Consider the following 13,480-nt stretch of genomic DNA (forward strand, 5'->3'; position numbering starts at 1 on the left):
ACATGTTCAAGAAGAAAATAATTTACCTTTATTAAGGCTTCCTATGGGGTCTCCAACCATTCTGGGAGATGCATCTGCACATATAGGTTCATACACACACATATGCAATACACACATACACCAAAACATGACTGTCTACAGATTAACTTCCTTTGAATTCTATCTTTAAGCACTACTTTCTCAGTAAGAGTCCATGTTGCTGCAAAGGCTGGTGGCCCCGAGTGTATGATTGTCTCCTGATATAACATGCTTCTTCGTTTAAGAAACAATGTAGCTTTTTCTCATATCCTTCCCACACCAAGTAGTCAAACAGACTATCTGGAAAGGCTTGTTTTTTTGTTTGTTTGTTTGTTTGTTTTTTGTTTTTTTTTTGCGTTCTGTCTTGGATGCTGAAGATATCCTATCTATATTGTTCTAGATTTTAGCAAATGAAACATTTTTTCTCATTCAGAAAGAGGAATGTGATTTCCATCATTGGTCTAAAACTCCAAATTCCATTGCTTCTTTCACCTCTCTAGAAAAGAACACATACTTTTCTGTCATTTGTTTGTTTGTTTGCTTTTGGAGTTTAGTCAATAGCTATTTAAACTCTTTTGTAGAAGGCTGACATTCCTTTAAAACATCAAGACACTAAGTGCTTCTAGAAAATACTGTAACAAATTGCCTGGCACACAAAATATAAAATAAATTTCTATCTTTTCTTTTCTTTGCCCATTCTTGCCTCAGTCTCACTCCGTTGCTGATGGAGGAGAATCTCTGAGCTTCCTGCATCCCCTCCCCTGCAAGCTCTACCATGCTAGTTAGCAATCAGGCAGGATCTTCGTGGGGTGGAGGCAGCGGCCCCTGAGTTTACTTCAATCGCTTCTCATCACGAGTTTTCATCTCCCTGTTTAAGACTGACTAGGCAGCCACAATTGTGGATTTGCTCCAAATGGCAGGGCTGTTCTACAGCAAACACTTAGGATTCCTTCACGTGCAGACAAAAACAAAATATCAAAGCACACCTAATAACCTAGCGGGTATTTTGCAAAAGAACTTGACAGTTTTCTTGTCATTTGTGTAGAGCTGGTGGTATGAGAGTCAAAAACAAATTATTAAAACATTGCTAAACAATGAAGATTTGGCCCAAGCACCAAGATGAAGCAAATATTTTTTGTAATATTTTACTATTTTACATGAGACAATGTTCAGGGAAGTGTGGGTACACTCTGAGTATATTTATCCCCCTCCACTCCCCTCTCCTTTCATGTCCTTCCCCTTCCCACTAGTCCCCTTTGCCTCCCCAGACAGTTTCTCTTCTACCTCCATCCCATCTGTACACAGACAATTTTATGAATCAATAAAAGATGAAGAAAATCTTGAAGGAGGTTGGGTAGAGTCCATCGCGGAGAAAAGCGGCAGAGAGATTTTCCATAAGCCATCCCTCAGTCAGTGATACCACTAAATAAAACAGACTCACAGTTTCAATTTCTTTGATATTTATTTTTTTTAAGCAAACAATATACCTAGGGTGTGAAACAAACTCTAAAGATGATTTCAAACTCCCTCTCCCATTACTAACTAGTCTAGCTCTCATGCCCCACACCCCCTTTCCAGCATCTAGCCTTGCAAATGCACAGCTGACTTTCAGAACTGAACATCCTCTGAGGGGTTTAGTGCAGGTTTAGATCTCAAGGTCAAGACAACAGATATTCTAGAAGCGCCTAAATAAATTTAGGGAAATAGAATTCCAGCCCATTACGACATGAGCGAATGTATTAAGATATCACATTCCTGTAAATGCTGCTCTTCCGAGAAGCTCATAGGTCTAAGGAGACATTACCTCACTTCTCCCATATCTTGTGAGACAGGCAATAGGAAGATCAACAATGTTTTTTACAGGTCAGAGGAGCCTGCGATGGGGCCGAGCTCGTTTCCAGACTCCACAGCCTGACACCGTGAGAGCTGACCCCTGCCCCATCTAACCACTTCATAATGCCTTAATGACTCTGAGCCCACTCGAGTGGACAGGGCACCAAAGGAAAAGAGAAAGAGCTAAATACGCACACTAAGTACAGAGACGCTGCAGACACTGGGGACATGGACACAACTGACTTATTTATCTCTTATCTAAGCTTCATCATTCCCAACATAGCGCTGTGTCCAACCCTCAACTTACACAAAAGAAGGTGTGCAGGGCATAGCAATAGCTCCGTGTTGATGCATTCCAGAGACAACTGCAATTATTACTTTAGAAAAGAAAGGAGTTATATAAATGAGGACTCCAAAGGCTACTAGCCCAGTTCTCACAAGACAGGACCCTTCTACAATAATCATGGTCTATGTCTTCTTTATTGAAAGAGACAAATGACACATTCTCTTGGAGGTCAGAGCTGTGGAAGACCCTGGTGAAAACCCCTGAGGACTCCCGTGGTGTTGCATGTTTCTTTCTGCATACTTTCTCCCTTCTCCCCTGGCTACTCTTCTCCCCTGGCTACTCCTCTCCCCTGGCTACTCTTCTCCCCTGGCTACTCCTCTCCCCTGGCTACTCCTCTCCCCTGGCTACTCTTCTCCCCTGGCTACTCCTCTCCCCTGGCTACTCTTCTCCCCTGGCTACTCCTCTCCCCTGCTACTCCTCTCCCTTGGCTACTCTTCTCCCCTGGCTACTCTTCTCCCCTGGCTACTCTTCTCCCCACGTATCACATTATTCCATTGTCGTAGTCTCTTCTGATGCCATTCATCCATACGATGGCTACCTCAGTGGTCAGCTTGACAGGATCCAAATTCAGGTAGGAGTCAAACCCCTGGGCATGTCCGACTGGGAGCTTCTATTATAATAGATTGGTTTGATTGAGGGCTGCACTTTTGCATGGCCTGGAGGTCCTGGACTGAACAAGGACTGAGTGAGCTGAGCTCCAGCATTCATCTCTCTGTGCTTTCCGACTTGAAATGACCAGTCCAGCCTCGAGCTTCTGCCCCTGTAGTTTCTCCACTGTGAAGGGCTTAATCCAGCACTGTGAATAAAACAACCCTCCCTTGGCTTGATTTTTGGCAGGTATGCTGTCATGGCAACCAGGGTAGCTAACACATCACACATCCGCCAACCCCACTAGTGCAGTAGTGCCTAAGCTCCACCACTTGCCTCCCCCACCATCCTCCAGGGACATGGAGAAGAGCTGCAGAAGCAATGCCCCCTGAGCTGAGTGTATTGGAGCTGATGAACTAAATAATGAGACAATGGAAAGTGTGAGCACTGCTGGGAGATTAAGAGCAGGCCTAGGTGAGGTTCTTGGAAACTCTGATGTTTGAGTAAAGACGTGAACCCAGGGAGTGGAGCCTAAAGACACCACAGGCCATGGGAAGAATATGTGCAAAGGTCCCAGGGTTAGGAAGGGTCCAACATACTCAGCAACTGACAAGTACATGTATTGCCTAAACAGGATTTTATTAAGTCAGCAATGAACCGCTCTGGCAAATAAATGTCCCCTCCTCCATGGCACACAAGTACAGCAAGTGTTAAGAAATCTCAGAGACAAAGACTTACTGTCAATACCCAAGCCTCATACAGACAGAACAGCAGTAATTAGATGAATTAGATACTGCCAGCTCTACCATTGAAATGCGCTTCCGAGGGCACTGTCGGTGCTTTCCCATAATTACTGCAGAAAAACGCTGAACTCACCAGTAATTCAGACCATGATTTGAATATGCTTTCAATTTCAAAATACATACATACATACATATACATACATATATATATCGATAAAATAAGAGTTTTTATTGACGTTAACTTCCTAGCTCTTCTTAAAAGCCATCAAAATACTTGCATATTCAGAGTTCACTGCCCAGTAGAGGAAGGGTTAGGACGGAGCACCTCTACACCCACCCACGGAAGGAAGAGGTCCTGACCAGAGGAGGGCTTCCAGAGCCTTCGATAACCATAAGCTGACTTGTTCTAAATTTCTCCCTCTCAGAAATCAAGCTGCTCTTGCCTGTAGCTTTCCCAGTTCAGAATCCCATAAGAAACGTTTCCATCAAAAAGTCCTTGCTATGCCGACATAGTCCTTCCCTTGCCCTTTATCTTTAAAAATTCTATAAATATTTATTTCAATAATGCTTAATTTAATTTTGTTGGGGCAGGGAGATAGCTCAGCAGATGAATGCAGTGGCTTTAAATGCGTGGAGGTCTGAGTCTAAGCTCTTAGAATTCAGGTACAGAATGCTCAAACACACACACACACACACATACACACACACATGCACACACACACACACACATACACACACACATGCACACACACATGCACACACATGCACACACACATACACACACATGCACACTCACATGCACACACACACATACACACACACATGCACACACACATGCACACACACATACACACACACATGCACACACACACATGCACACACACACATACACACACATGCATACACACACATACACACACATGCGCATACACACACATACACACACATGCGCACACACACACATACACACACATACACACACACATGCACACACACACACACACATACACCCCTATAATCCCAGCACTCTCACAGATGGAAAACACCACAAGACAACAGCGAGGCTTGGAGTATGTGGCAAGACCTTGACTGCGCAGGGTAGAAGGTAAGAAACAAGACTCCTGAGATTCTCTGAACCTCTACATGTGCAGTGGCGTGTGTACACAGTTTTCTGGGGCTGGAGAGATGGCTCAGTAGTTAAGACCACTGATTGTTCTTTCAGAGGACCTGGGTTCAGTTCCCAGCACCCACATGGCAGCTTACAACCATCTGGAACTCCAGTTCCAGGGGACCTGATGACCATGGCAAAAACACCAAAGCACATTTTAAAAAAGAAAATATTTTTCTAATAAGAAATAAGTGCCTTCATTGGTCAGATATGATAAAAAATTAAAGCAAAGATAGCTACTGCTATCCTTCCCTGTTCACAGTTTAAAGTTTGTATATATAAATACATATTTATAGCTACACACAGGGAACTTCTATTTACCCTTTTTACAGACTTAATTTTCTCATTCCCGAAATGATGGATCTTCATTATTTGTTCTGTCATTTACTTAACCATTTACTTGAGGTGGTGTATCACTATGTATTCTAGGTAGCCTTGAAATCAGAGTCCTTCTGCCTCAGCCTCCAAAGTGCTAGGGTTGCAAGGGTATACCACAGTGCCCAGCTGTTCAATCACTTTAAATACCTGAATGGTGACAGCTCTGTGTGTGTGTGTGTGTGTGTGTGTGTGTGTGTGTGTGTAACAGACTCCTGGAAACAGCACAGTTGATTTTACAGATCTCTATGGGGGCTGGAGAGATGGCTCAGCAGAGCATTTGGAGATCTGAAGAAGGTTCAGTCCCTAACACCCACATGGCGGCTCACAACCATTGGGTTTTCCAGGGGATATGACACCTTCTTCAGATCTCCAAGGGCACCAAATGTGCACCTGGTACATCAGACAAAACACTCATACACACAAAATTTTAAAATACTATGTGCTAAAGAGGATCTCTGGCTCACTAGCTGCCTGGTCTGGGTTCAAATGATAGAAAATCCTAAAGCTTGTCATAGTGGCACACATGTGTAATGCTAGAAACTCGGGAGGTTGAGACAGGAGAATCACAACTTTGAAGCTATGCTAAATCTCACTGTGAGATTCTATTATGGTTAATCATTGTCAACTAGGCTAGATTGAGAATTGCCATGGAAACACTTCTGAGTGTGTCTATTGGGATATTTACTCTCAGAAAAGTGTGACGTTCACTGTGAATGTGGCCAATACCAATCCCTGGGTTAGGGTCCTGGGCTAAAAAGGACCCTAAAGAGGAAACCTGAAAAGAGGAGACCTGAGCATGCATGTGACCAGCTGCTAGGCTCCTGCTGCCCCGCCCTCTCTGCCGTGCTGGGCTGTCAGTCAGAAAACTCCCCCTCTACTTGCTCTTGTCAGATATTTTGTCACGGCAGTGAAAAAGGAACTAATTGATTGTCTCAAAAAAATTAATTTAAAAATAAACTTTCAAAAACAAAATTAAAAAGTAATAAGAGACTAAGAGATTATAATTAGTTTCTTCTTAAAGGTACACATCAGGTTGTGGGACAAAGCGAAAGCATTCGACAAAACAAGCGAGTACAGGACACAAGCATATGACATTCAGCTTTCCCGTAAATGTCATGATTTAATTGGTGACCTAATTAGGAAAGAACCAAGGGCTTTCAGTGGTTAGGACTGAAAAGCATCATGAGGTAATATAAGCCTGATAGGACCAAAATAGCCAATTCAGATAAATTTATGTTGCCGGTAGCCTCTGCCCTCATCACTTCTAATTCCAAACTTTCGAGGCTAAGGAAACTGGGCTAAAACGATGTTCTGGATCCTTACAGGTTACAGGAGCTAATGAGGGAAGGACCAGAGAACACATTTTCACAAATTCAGCAGCAGAGCTATAACAGCAGGATGCGCCCAGTGGACTGCAGAGCGGGAGGGGTTCTTACAATGAACAGTGGAAGGAAGATATGAGTTGCTGACATTGATTGGCTACAGATAAGAGGGGTGGGACGATGCAAAGCACAAAGCATTTGGGAATAGAAATTGATTGGCTACAGATAAGAGGGGCGGGGCGATGCAAAGCACAAAGCATTTGGGAATAGAAATTGATTGGCTACAGATTGGAGGGGCGGGGCGATGCAAAGCACAAAGCATTTGGGAATAGAAATTGATTGGCTACAGATAAGAGGGGCGGGGCGATGCAAAGCACAAAGCATTTAGGAACAGAAGAGTTTATAAGAAAAGTTGTTGCTACAGTCCAAAAACTTAAGGCTAAACTTAAAGTATAGCCTTGCTGGTCAGCCATGCTGGGATTTAAGTCAGGGCCTGAATAAAAACATTCAGGAGGGTGAAACTGTGTTTTTGTTGGCTTGGTCTGAAGCTGTCAGTTTACTTTTGTTATCACCGCTCTGCTCCCCAACCAGTCTCTGTGTTTTCTCTCTGGCTTCTGCTTGCCACACTGGAGGACGCCTTCTTTCCGCATCTCCGATTTGAGATAACTGGGGATGGGAATCAGTTTAAACACACTCAGCTATGAACAGCTGCGGTCAGGGAGACTGGAGTCGCTGTTGTGAGTAGGTGGTGGGAATCCAATTCCAAACACCACCTGAAGACCTTAGATGAGCTGTGGGTTACCGGCTCACTTGAGGGAGCCTCTGGTCTAAAAGCTGGACATGTGCTCTCAACCTCTCCTCCCTTCTCTGGTGAATCTACCCCTTTTCAACTGGTTTACTTGCTAATCTTGAAAACAGAATATTCTCATATGGACTGACCTCAAATATCACCATGTACATTTATCTGCATAGTTCATTTTACTGATGGTGTGGTGTGTGTGTGCGTGTGTGTGTGTGTGTGTGTGTACACGTGTGTGTGTGCGTGTGTGTGCATGCATCGATTGTTCAGGGCTCTGTTGAAAGCAGTACCATTATATTTCCTCTATAACTTCAACTTCAAAACATCAGGACTGCACCCCTAAATCCTTACCTTCACCAAAGAGTCCACAAAGGAATCATCCGACAAGACTTCCTGAGAGGGTCTTAATTTTTTTAGCTATCTGCTTTGTAAATGCCTCTATCTATAACCAACTGGTTCCTTCTCATGTAAATAGACAGTGCATCCTGGAGTTTGTCTTCTGTGATTTACAAGTCTTGAAAATCCCTTCAACTTACCCTTTCAAGACTCAGGGGCTGTCATCCTTTTCATGGTGATGGACCCGAACTGGGTCTTTAGTCTTTCTCCTCAGTTCTGACCTATCTCGTGTCTCCTTTCTGCACTTAGTCCTCCACAGGAAAGGCGTTCATACTCTCCAGGAGACAGCGTTTCGTCAAGGTTCTGTTCCCAACCCATCCACATCAAAGGCAGTATGGGGGATTTCAAAGATGGGGTGCAAAGGATGCCCCGATACCTGGAATGCACCCATGCCTCCTGAGGTTCATTAGCAATTTCTTATTTTAAAATTTGCAAACTAGAACATTACAAAGGGGAAAGACACTCAGTTCCCAAATGGAATCCATTGCTATGAACACCTAGTGTACTCCTTGCGGTATTCTTTCCCCACACTTCTATGAGTGCTCTTTCCTGCTCCATATGCTTCCAGTCTTTCTCTTGAACTTTAACAAAGCTCTATTCTCTTAAAATTCTAGGATACAGATGTTGCAGTAGTCAGAAATTATTTGTATTTGTTTTGACTGCTACTTGGTACATACACTTAATGGCTTTCTTTAATATGGCCTTTCCAATTTATCTACTCAATCTTCCCCTGCTAGAGACTTTAATTTTCTTTAATTTTTTGGAAGCAGTTAAACCTTCTGCCATGGATATCCTAATTATTTTTTTCATAAATTCCTGGGCTTTAAATTTCTAAGTCCAAGAACGCAGTATCTTAACACTCGCCAGAAAGGGTGCACAGATGTTCATTTCCACGCACAGAAATATTGAATTGTTAAATCTTCAGATGCATGTTCAAACCATGTTATTTGATTGCTAGTTTATGACTCTAAGACAAGTGTTTGGGCCTTTTCTTTTCATGGGCCCTCCACACACTGCCTACACACTTTGATGCTCTTTGTCCTACTTCCATTGATGAGTAAGGTACTAAAACACTAACACACTGCACTTGGTAATGTCTGTAAGACTCTCCTTTGTTCTCAGGCCTTGGGCATCTATGAAAGGACCTATTTGGTAAGATGCATTAGATACGCAGTACATCTGCATTATTTAATAGAGCATTATCGGTTTTAGCTCTAACAAGCAGTCATGCTCTGTGCAGTCTTTTCCCTAGTCCGCCCACTCTGCTCCTGGCCGCAACAACACGCTCCAGGCTTGACTAGAAAATGGCAGAGGTCTGCAAGCTCTTGAATAGAATGCATTGACTCTTCTGATTTTCTTGGGATCACAACAGTAAAACAACTTCCTAGTCAATCTAAGATGGTGACTATATCACTTATAAATGTTTTTAGACACAGACAAATTTTGATAGAAAACAGTCCCCAAAGAGGAATGATAAACAATAGATAGTAGAAGAGACTGCACAGAGTCCTCAAGGTCTTCCCATTGATGGGGCCATATCTGAAGCATCCAAAGACCTTGTCAAGCAATGCAAAGGAATACTAGCTAACAGGTGCCTCAACAACTGACAGGGAAGGAACTCACACCTGAGTCGGTAGTCACCCTCCACAGTACTCATGGAGGCCAAATAAGACCCAGACGAGTGTTAAAATGGCTCCTCTGCCCCATCATGCATGAAATCAAAACTGCTTCTCAGGAGAAGCAGGCCTGGGAGTCACCACCTCAGAAAGACACTGTAATAAGCTCCTTAAGACCATGTGGCCCCTGGCAGTTGCGGAATGTATCTGAAGTCAGTTTAGAAAAGGAACTGCTGAATTGCTTCAGACAAGGTAGAACTTCAGAAAGAACTGCTAATCATAACACTGTGATCTGTTAAAGTTTAAGGGTTAGAAGAGGCTTAGAATTCACCGAGCTGGAATCCTTCAATGTTTTCCCACGTAAAGTCGTCAGTGTACCACAGTACAATGGAAGAAATAACATAGACCTAGGGTTATTACAGCCTGCTAAATATTCTGACTTTAGAAGTGTTTTAAATGTGCCTTATAATGTTATTTAGTACTACGTGAGTAAAACTGAAATACCACGCATTGAAAGAATGACTAATAGATGTCCGGTTGCTTCGATTTGCTCAGCTATGGACTTGCCATAGAGGCAATGAGCAATGAGGGAATGAAGAAAGAACAGACCAGCAGACACACATACAGAAAAGCAGGGATGAATCCTAAGCCTCTTCTAACCCTTAAACTTGAACAGATCGCAGTTCTAATGGAGAGGCACCGATGGCCTGGAAACTCAGAGCATGTAACATCTACCCCTGACCGAGCAAGGAGGCGGGTTTACCATACCCAGCTGAACAAGGAGTAGTTAACTCCTCTCTGTGAGAGGCCTCTGTAGGAGAGCATTTGCAGGTTGTAATCATCCAGGAGGAGGAATTTTGGTGGGAGTTTCTACACACAGTAGTTTTAGCTACTTAGACTGGGATTTGCCATTCTCATGGGTCTGAGACATTGGGATCCTTGACTCGACTGTGCCCATGTCACTAATACGCAATCACTTAGGACTTCATCTGCCCCCCACGCCCAGTATCAATTACTTCTACAGTTCTAGCTTAATGATTCAAGACCCAAAGAGTCTCTATTGCCATCACCACAAGAGACCCTGGGATGTATACCTCCAGGCCAGGATCTTACACGTGGTGGGGACTTCTTAGGAATTCTAGAGCTTCATATGGTGCTTCTGATGAGATTGTACAGCTAGTTAAACAGTGACTCCTTTAGTCAGCGAAGTGCAGAAAATGTGTTGTAAAACTCAGAGAACTTCTTCTGGGGAATAAGAACACACACGTGCTTTTCAAAAAGTGAATTCTTCAAATTGAGACATTTCCACAAGAATATTGGCAATTTTTGAAGTCAGAAGATGCACAAATAGGATTCTCCCACTCCTCTCTGCTAGAATATGTTTAAGAACTTAAGAAAAAAATTCTACAACATTGTGACTAAATAGTAAAGAGGCTGAAAAGCAATGAAATTCTGGCTTTTGCTGGTACCAGAGACCCACTTTGGGGTGTTCAAGGCTCTGGATTCCAGTCCCAGAAATGCTAAAGGAAAAGAAGGGAGACTACATGGTTCATAAATATTTTCATTTTTCTTTAATGGATTCTCTTGCAAAAGTGTGTTTTGCCACTTTTCATCATGTTTCCAGAAGGATCTTCCGTGAACTGGGGTCCAGATCAGGATCTGCAGACATGTCACCCCTCCTGTGACCTGCCCTACATGGCACAGGTTGCTGCGGTTCCTTTAATTATTAATGTTCTTTGGCTTGGAAGGGCTGGAGCTAATTAGTCAGGTCTTGTCCCCCCACAAACAAGTGGAGACACGCTCCGAAGGCTTCTCCCAGAAGCTTTGCTATCTGCGCTCAGCCTTCACTGTCATAGGAAGATCTATTGCCTTAATACTCGAGAGTGTTTGTCTGTATTTGGAACAGACATCAGGCCGGTGACACCACACACCTGGTGCATCAGAAATCCACTCAGACATGACAGTAATGAACAGACACAGGGCTGGCGGCAGGCGGGAGGAGGAGAACTTCCGAGCGCGGAGCACTCCAGCAGGTTCACGGAGACATGTGCAAGGGGTACACAGAGCAATTACTGTGCTTTGCAAAGATGACAGTTTCTAATGATGTCATTATTTATTACACTGTGTGTTTTTCAATGACAGAAGGACTCTCACCTTCCAGGTGACCTCGGGGTTCAGTCTCTCTTTTCTCTCTCTATACATACACATACACACAAAACACATACAATATCAGGTATTTGATTTTTGCAAGCCAAAAAAATTAAAACTAAACAGTACCTAACGCACAGATGTCTTTATTGAAATTCATGTTTTATAACATTAAGTGTATGCAAAGTCTGTGCCACCCCACTGATAATTTATTTATTCAATTGTTTTGGTGATGGGGGGTTGGTTAGTTGAGGTAGGATCTTATGGATTCCAGTCAGGCATGGACTCATTTTGTACCTGAGGATGATCTTGAACTTCTCAACATCCTGCCTCCACCTCTTCAGTTATGGGGTTACAGGCACGCACCACCATACCCAGTTTTTACAACGTTGACTATCAAACATCGGGATTCATTCATGCCAGGCAAGCACTTTACATTTGAGTTTCATTCCCAGGGCCCCCACTGATATTTGAAAAGCATAAGTATGTTAGCATGAACTGGGCCCACGTTCTAGTAGGGGTAACTGTTAACCACAGAGTGGCAAGTTTTCTATGTGTCATAGCCTTTCCACCATGAGATAATAGGACTTTATGGTTTCAAGAAGCAAATAGCTATTTGACCATCATCCAAATATTTTCCCTTTGTCCATTGAGACAACCGTCTGGAGTCTGCAAACATAGCTCCACATTCGACATGGGTTTTGTTGTTATTGTTGCTGTTGTTTTCTTTTTTTGTTTTTAAGATTCAGTTTTACTCTTTAATTATGTCAGGGGAGGGGGCACGCATGTGAGTGCTGATGTCCTTAGGGCCAGAGTGACTCCCTGGTGCTGGAGTTACAAGTGGTTGGAAGCTGTCCAGAGTGGGCGCTAGCTCAGAATCCACTCCTCTCTAAGAGCAGTGAGCACTCTAACTGCTAAGCCATCTCTCCAGCCCCCACAGCTGGAGTCTAACACTAACTGTTTGCATTCCTTTTTGTAATCATAATGTGATAATTAAACAGATTATAAAAACTATTCTAATACATTTTTTTCAATCTTGATGTTAAAAATCAATCACCTAAAAGAAAGGAGAAAAAGGGGAAAAATGTATAACAGGGAAATTTTTATTTTTTACTTTATTGGACTTTCAATAAGAAGACATATTTAGAAATTTAAAACTGAGAAAGATTTTAAAATGTCATGGAAACATCAACATATCATGAAATTTTTCTCCATTGTAAGCCTTGTAAAATAGATGATAATTAGTTTTTAAGATGTCTTACTCATCTTGTACAATAAATCCTTATCCATTTGGTCTAGGAGCACTGCTCAATAATGAAAAATACAAAACTCTTAATTAAAGACTCAACCCTTTTGCTTAGTTTCTTGATACTGCGGTGTCTTCTCTAACGATGCCAACATGGGGAACCATCACCAAGAGACACTTCCCTTCACAGCTAGGGAATATCGCATACATACATATCAGTAGTATGATGTTTGCCTGGTAATCACATGGCCCAAAATCAACCGCCTGTCAACCAAAGAAGCCAGCAAAAACTAAAGAATCAGACTCCAAAAATATGTGTATATAATGATGGCCTTTATAAATCTGATTTTTTAATTTATTAATAATTTAATTCACCCTGGAGAGCAGGAAGGAGGGAAATGGATCTCTTAAGCAAACAGAAGAGAACAGCAACCCTTTGTGGGTGGTTTACAGACGTAGTGATTGGGAGTACGCAATGGAACCTCGGCGTGACTGACAAACTCCTGCTAATGCTAACTGGAGAGAGAAAGACAAGGTACAAGAGTTTATAGCCCCAGTGAGAGAGGGAAGTACCCAGTCTCACACCACAGGGGCGCTATTCACACAGAGCGAAGCGATGCCATCACTTGACAGAGCCTAGTCCAATATGGCATGTGCTGATGCAAGGGAAATTTAAACACAGACACTAACAGAAGGAAGACACAGGAAGAAGCCATCTCCAGTCAGGGGAAGCTGAGCCCACCATCTGTTAGGTGAGGGGCCTGGATCTTTCTTTCTTGGCACCTCCAGAGGAAGCATGGCCCAGGCACTTGCATCTTCAACAAGTCTACCCTTCAGGACTGTGAGACAATACATTTCTGTTGTTGAGCCACCCAGGTT

At 42.9% G+C, this 13,480-nt stretch overlaps 1 protein-coding gene across 9 annotated transcripts in view; it reads right to left on the minus strand.

Moving 5' to 3' along the window:
* Positions 1–13,480, minus strand: part of Prune2 (prune homolog 2 with BCH domain) — a 253,120-nt gene that overhangs the window by 211,845 nt on the left and 27,795 nt on the right. The gene's annotated exons all lie outside the window — the stretch shown is intronic.

This window comes from Myodes glareolus, chromosome 7, assembly GCF_982192425.1.
Source record: "Myodes glareolus chromosome 7, mMyoGla1.1, whole genome shotgun sequence".
NCBI classification, from domain to species: domain Eukaryota; kingdom Metazoa; phylum Chordata; class Mammalia; order Rodentia; family Cricetidae; genus Myodes; species Myodes glareolus.